The sequence below is a fragment of the Pinus tabuliformis genome, chromosome 6, assembly GCF_031772625.1.
Source record: "Pinus tabuliformis cultivar Carrire ecotype Pingquan chromosome 6, CPIR1, whole genome shotgun sequence".
In the NCBI taxonomy this organism is placed as follows: Eukaryota; Viridiplantae; Streptophyta; class Pinopsida; order Pinales; family Pinaceae; genus Pinus; species Pinus tabuliformis.
Genome location: NC_142292.1, coordinates 1,741,604,382 through 1,741,610,831, shown reverse-complemented (window position 1 = coordinate 1,741,610,831; position 6,450 = coordinate 1,741,604,382). Strand labels below are relative to the sequence as shown.

Below are 6,450 nucleotides of genomic sequence, written 5' to 3'. Positions count from 1 at the left end.
CCTACTCCCCTTATCAGTTCTTTGTTTCTTGAAACCCTCTGCTTCCCATGGTAATCTCTCCTTCTGCTACTGCAGCAATCTCTTCCTCTGATATTAGCTATAGAAGACGGCTTACTATGAAATGCTACAATTTTACTACTAGTGTTCGGGATTTAAAAAAGGTTTGGTGCACCTAGTTTGGTAATAAAAACATGTGTATAAAGTAGTGCTTTTTCTTTATACGCCAAGTTTGGTCCCTTGGATCCTAATATAACATGCGTTGAGTTTCAAACAACCTTGCCTCCAAAGAAAAAAGAAGACCAAAGAGTCTTAGATGTTGAAGCCCTAAAGGCCTTATAATTTGTTCCTGAGATGAAGTAGTGTTTGGCTGCGAGGTTTAGTTTGAGATTAGGAATGAGGCCACATGGTGTAAGTTTCCTAGGCAGCGTGAATACAATATACCCCACTACTAAAATTTTAGCATATAGACAGGTAAATATACAAATAATGCAAATCTAAATTGTGTCATAGCTTTCCTTCCTGCTGTGAGTCAATTGCATTAAAAGATGCCTTGGTTTCAGCAAATAAATGACACCTTTTCAAGTGCATGTAGCACAAACAGCTGGCTATAGAATTTCCAAGCCTTTCTAGTGTAAAAGTGATGGTTATGTTCTGAACTTAGAATACCCGTGTAAACAAAGATAGAAACCCAAATCTAAAGCCCTATGGCCAACATACAAGTATAGACATGAATACTGTTATGTAGATGCAAACCAATTCTTTTAAGCATTTTGTAAAATAGTTTTTATTCAAACACATAACAACTTCAGAGTTATAAATTTTGAGTCATAATTAAGAGAGGATTGTTATTTCCAGGCATTAAGAAAAATTCACAAGTGTTTACTTTGCATCTATAGTCATCATCAAAAGAATAAACCAACTTTGTTGCGCATGTACAAAAAATTCATTCAGAAATTTCATAAAAATTTAAGTCTCTTGTCCAGCCAATTAGGGCCAATTTGCACTGGTTAGGTACCAGTCTAGTCAGCAGGCTGGTTCAATACCATGCCCAGTCCAATGGGGTGATTTGACCAGTTCTGATTCTGACAGGACCTACATATGAAAAAGCATTCAAACAATTGCATTGCTTTCTGATGTTGAATAATAAGACCCTAGTGCCTGTTTCTACTCAGACAAACCACTAGAACACTTGCATGATAAAGATAGGATAAACACCCAGGGGGTTCTATAAAAAATTCTCCAGACCTAAAGCTAAATTACTGGCACTTTTCATTGTCTGAGACTGAGAAAGGGAAGCAAAAACAGAGACTGAAATTTCAAATTGTAAACAATGAAAAAACATGGAAAGTTTTACTTCTACTGTCACTTCAGTGATCAATAAACAACCTCCTCCAGTCTCTTAAGAAGACCCTCAAGTCTGTCCAAGACTTGTTAGTGATTGTCCTGCCATATCTCTCAATGTGGCTCTCAAAGGTAGAGAGTGCAATATTGATATGGAAATATGCATGGGTAATGAAATTTCTTGAAATAAAGATGCACATTCAGCACCCAGAAGCATCAGAACCCACAATGGAAAGCTCACATATAGGGCAGACATTTCCTTGTATGACTGGAACAAAGCATGTTGTACAATATGGACAGGACACATCCTTCTGATTGACCATGGTATATAGGTGTAAAAGTTGCAGCACCACCAACAAAAGGATTTCTGAAGTCAAAATCATAATTCAATTTTTTGGCATGCTGCAGCTGCCTTTCACATGCCTGCAGAACTTGTTGTACCTTTGTTGAATGGTTTGCAGGGGTTCACTTTCCAATAGTCATCAAGCAAAGTTAGCTGTTGTACTAAAGCTCCATCCCTTATAACAGACACCCATGGTATTCAGCAAAGCCAACCTCAAATGGAATTTTTGAAGGTTGCTATGACTAAAATAAACTGCAAGCTCTTTCTGTTGAACAGTATCATCCTTAACTTCCTTTCTCTTGAACTGCATCTAAAGACCCGGAACACAACTACAAGCTCACATATAGCACACAGATTTCCCTTTATGATTGGAATAAAGTGTGGTGTACAATGTGGACAGACACATACTTCTGACCACGGTATAGAGGTGCAAAAGTTGCTCCATAAACAACAAAAGGATTTCTGAAGTCATAATTCAGTGTTTTTAGCATCCTGCAACTGCCTCCCACATGCCTGCAGAACTTGCTGGGCCTTTGTTGCATGGTTTGCAGCGAGCTCATTTGCCAGCAGTTATCAAGCCAAGTTAGTGGCCCTGTGGAGTTCTGTGAAGGGGGGGTGACGGTGTGAACTTGCTACAGCAAGGCGACTGAGGACTAAAGGAGTAGGCCAAGGCTTTGAAGTCTGCTACAGGAGGACTGAGGAAGCAGACCATGGCCTACAGGATGTAGCTGAGGAACTGCTAGATGGGCAGATTGCTGATTGAGTGTACAGGGGGCATGCCAGGAGGGCTACCAAGTCACTAGGAGCAGTCCAAGGTGTCCAAGGAGTTGGTTGTTGGAGCTGCTAAAGGAACAACAATTGTTGCATGTTGGGACTTCAGTTTATACAGAGCTAACAGCTGTAAGTATTGTCTCTTATTTGGAATTTTGTGCAGGGATTGTAAAGGGCCATTATCCCTAGTGAATAGGAAAGAAATTATCACTGGTGTTTTATTTCCAATTGGAATGATGATATGGTGAAGACCTTGTTGTTATAGTTAAATGTACTGAAAAACCAAGCTTTTATGTTTTGGAAAACTTGAATTTCCCTAGCAAACACCTATGGTGTTCAGCAAAGCCAACCTCAAATGGACTTTTTGAATGTTGCAATGAGTAAAATAGGTTGCAAGCTCTTGTTGTTCGACAGTATGATCCTTAACTTCCTCTTAACCCCCATTTGAAGACCCAGAACACATTCTTTAGCAATTCCAATCAATTTCTTCAGCTTCTCAACCTCCTAAACGGAATCTACATCAATAACTGGAATTGCGTGCAAGATTGTAAGAAATAACCTTAATGCTTCACTAAACTTCCCATCTGCTGTGGCTTTGTAAGCTAACTTCCCATATGTTGTGGCTTTGTAAGCTAGTCTAAGTTTCTCATCTAATTCAAAAAGCTTAAATACCAAAGCTCATGGACCTCTGACATTTGAGCTAGCAGTCTCACTCCAGCCTCCCTCTATTGCTAAGAAGACCACAGTGCAGAAACAAATGTAGGGAGGTATGTATGGCTGCCCATGTAAAGATCCAAAAACAAAGGTTTTAACTTTTAATGGAGTGAAATTCTTAATACCAAGTTGTTGACTTGAGAGCTGCATCGCCATATTAATGTTACTAGCAGCTGCATTCTCACCTGCAAGAAAAGATTTTCTGTATCCATATTTGAATTACTGGCATACGTGGTGATGGCGTAACTAATGACATTATGAGTTGTACCTACAACATTTGCAGCTTAGACATCTGTAGGGAGCTTCAAATCTTCTACATCCCATCCTACCTCATCGTCATTGTCTCCTCTCACTTCTCTATCACTGACCACTACAACCTCGCCATTTTGTTTTTCAACTCCAGAAGCGTCAAGGTCTTAACCCCTATTGGCTGCAGCTCCTTCATCCTCTTCTTCATGGACTGCACCCCCTGCATTATCCAACCCACCAGAAGTGTCAAGGTCTTAACCCCTATTGGCTGCAGCTCCTTCATCCTCTTCTTCATGGACTGCAACCCCTGCATTATGCAACCCACCCTCAAAAAGGCCTTCGGTAACCCTCAATAACAGCCATTCACGATTGTGACAAATTGATGGAGGAGACACAATAAGTGATGATTTCTTTCCAGATGGCAGAGTGGGCAGATTGCCACCTAACTATTAAGTACAAGCATATCAGCAATCTCTGTAAGCCCATGAACTACTGCACTCACATATGGGCATTGTGAACTGACCCATAACATCATTTTATATTTATGCAATCCCCAACATCTTCAAAAACTTATCAATATTGTCCATGACAAGATACAAAATGAAAGCCTTTCAACATTTTTTAATCTTTGGTAAGCATATTCAACAATGGCAGCATTTCCTTACCAAAGGGCCTCAGTTCCAAGTGTATACCAGTGACCTTAACATCTCTCTGTTTTGCAGAAGCAACATCAATTTGAATAGCTTTACCCTACACTGCTAAGTTAAATCATGCCTTCTCGTCTTTAAAAAGTGAAGAGCCACTTCTGGGAAGCCCTTCAGATGCAGCTAAGCAATCACTGCCTGTCCACAAATCAGTTCCTAATCATGCTCATAACATTGTCATACTTCCTTTTTATCAGTGCTAGCTTGAATATATACTCATGCATCAATCTGTATGACACAGTTATTTCCAACTCATTCATGCAATTGACAGAATTCTCAGACACCTTCATTATACATACTTGAACATCAAGTGTTCCAATAAGGCCACAGTTTCTGTTTGGAAGACAACAAAGCACAATTGTCACCCCGAGCACCACTCTTAAGTTTTAACACAAATAATCTTATGCAGAGAATAATGTACAAGCTCCTTGCTTCCAATGATGATTGCATGCTTGCTCAGCAAGGCTACATTTTCCATGTCATCTGACTCAATGTATTTAACAAATGGAATATGGAGGTCCCCAGGTACAATCCTCTGTTGCAAACCAAGGTTGCTGTCTTTTCTTCCTGCATTGTGTCACTCTTCTGTCCCAACACTATCTTCTGGCCCAAGAAGAAAGTTTTATGTTCCTACACAGAAAATTGTATCCATAGTTACTGGACAACTAGACTTCTTGATCACCTTATTTCTGCGATTTTTATCACTTGGTTATGACTCATGTCAGTGACTGCCGATTGATTGCATGCAAAAAAGGCCCAACACTATCCTCTGGCCCAAGAATAAGTTCATATCACCCACCATCAACATCCAAACGTATTAGGACAACATTCTCCATGGGGCTAAACAACAATGATCATCATCCTTGATCCAATTCATGGATCCAACCCTTCTTATCTGTATAAGTTGAGAGTATTTTTGAGTTGCAAATTGATGAGCAAACAAAAAATGGTCATTGTTGCAGTATAGGGTGCCCTCATAAACAACAAAAGTAGATCTTTCTCTTTCTAACTTGAAAACAATCATCCCATGGTCATGCCCAGCAGCAAGAAGATTCGGATCAAGATGTGCTACAAGGATCCAGAAGCAATCATGGTCTCTACGAAATGTTTGGACACCTCTACAATACTTGGATACATCTCAAACTCAAATACTTTTATCTTCTAAATGTTAACAATAATGTCGTGGCATGGATGGAACATCACACGAGACATATAGTTCACATGCCCTCTTAAAAGTTAAAATATCCAACTTCCCAAGCTTGGTACCCGAGAATAAAAAACATACTAACTTTTCACAAATGAATTATCTACAAATTTTTCACGTGCCCTCCTAAAGTATTCAACTTCCCAGGCCTTGATCTCTGAGAACAAAACTAACTTTTCACAAACGAATTATCTACAAACTTTTCACATGCCCTCTTAAATTATCCAACTTGCCAGGCCTTGGTATTCGAGAACAAAACAAACTAACTTTTCACAAATGAATTACATGCAAACTGAGATGCTACTCAAGAAAGAGGAGTAACAAAAAAAAAAAATGTTAATATATCTCTAATGAAATAGATATAACTTCACCAAGCAATTGAATTTGCATGCCATTCAATCTGCTTGGTGACCATTTGCTCCTAACACAATCAATGGCAAGCTGGGATGAAAAGCAGCAGCCCAGTTCACTCCATGGTCATGACATTCCAAAACATATTTGACAACAACATCACCCTCTCCAAAAATATATGTGTTCATTTGTGTTAACCTTAATATCATCAGCAGATGGTTTTCCTCCTCAGAGCACAAATATCCCATACACAATCAGTCTGATCCAAGGGGCTTCAAATGACCAAATCTTCCTTAGGATGAAAAGAAACGCACATTACACAAAAAATGTTGCTAGTAAGGTCAGATACAAGTTCAAGATTGCCAGTTCCATATTGTTATTGTTTGTTCGTCATTGGCACTGACAATCTAAGGATACTCATTGTGGAACTTAACTCTCCGGATATAGGCAGCGGTGCATATTGTAGTTCCATATATTGATCTTAAAGACATTCCCTGTAACATTAACAAGTAAATTGGAGTTATAACAACTTTTCATAATTGTATTTTTGACTGTTATGTCAGACGACTTGCAGTTAATATCATTTACAATCGAAGGCACTACTCTTTAGATGTCCTAAATATACACGCACAATATCTACATAAGAAGCTACATGGCTGGGAAGCTTCACTAAACCTACCAATTCTAAAATAACTTTGTTCCTTGGATGGGAGAGGGTGGGATTTTTTCTTGTAGCTCTCCTTTAGCTAAGTGGCTGCACTATGAGAGGCATT

General features: G+C 39.1%; 2 pseudogenes; both read right to left on the bottom strand.

Moving 5' to 3' along the window:
• Positions 1-1,411: 1,411 nt before the first annotated feature.
• LOC149265865 (coatomer subunit alpha-1-like) lies at positions 1,412-3,425 on the bottom strand (annotated as a pseudogene).
• Positions 3,426-3,672: 247 nt separating this feature from the next.
• Positions 3,673-6,168, bottom strand: LOC149265864 (coatomer subunit alpha-3 pseudogene; annotated as a pseudogene).
• Positions 6,169-6,450: the final 282 nt, after the last annotated feature.